Consider the following 692-nt stretch of genomic DNA (forward strand, 5'->3'; position numbering starts at 1 on the left):
TAAACCCTATCCTGAAATGGATCGTTATAAAATTGTATTGTTCAGGGAAAACAAGATCTTTACCTTCATATTTTGAAAAAGTAAATATGCTAAAATAAAGTTTCCAATCTGGTATTAGCAGCTATCATTCCTTTAGAATAAGGTATTGTAAGAGTTTCTTGCCATATTTTAGAACATATTTGATGAATATTCATATTATTGGAAAATGGAGAAAACCCATTATACAGTAAACAGAAACTGCCTCCTTTATTTTCTTTACCATCAGATTCAAACTAACATGGCATTGCATTACTTTGAGGGGGGACTGATTTGTATCCATTACTTTCAGATATTATTCAGTGAGAAGAAGGCCCCGTGTGACCCATATTCATCGGGGGCAACCATGAGGCCTCTAACTACCTTCAGGAATTCCCCTATGTGTGGTGGGTTGCCCTAACCATTTACTACCCTGGGATATGCAGGTTGTGGTCAGATTCGGAGGGCTGCGAATTGGGGGCCTTTCAGGGATTTATAAGGGCCCAGACTACCTCAAAGGGCACTATGAGAAGCCACCTTATACTGGGGAGTCAGTCCGAAGTGTTTATCATGTGCGAAACCTTGAGGTCTTTCGGCTAAAGCAGGTGAGGCTTTTTAATCGGAGGAGGGTCACTTGACACATTTGTCACTGTGCTTCTGTTCTCATTGTTGGTGGC

The 692-nt window shown here is 40.8% G+C and overlaps 1 pseudogene; it reads left to right on the forward strand.

The window, feature by feature from the left end:
• The window catches only part of LOC119589116, an 8,350-nt pseudogene that overhangs the window by 762 nt on the left and 6,896 nt on the right, over positions 1-692 (forward strand).

Source organism: Penaeus monodon, chromosome 25, assembly GCF_015228065.2.
Source record: "Penaeus monodon isolate SGIC_2016 chromosome 25, NSTDA_Pmon_1, whole genome shotgun sequence".
NCBI classification, from domain to species: domain Eukaryota; kingdom Metazoa; phylum Arthropoda; class Malacostraca; order Decapoda; family Penaeidae; genus Penaeus; species Penaeus monodon.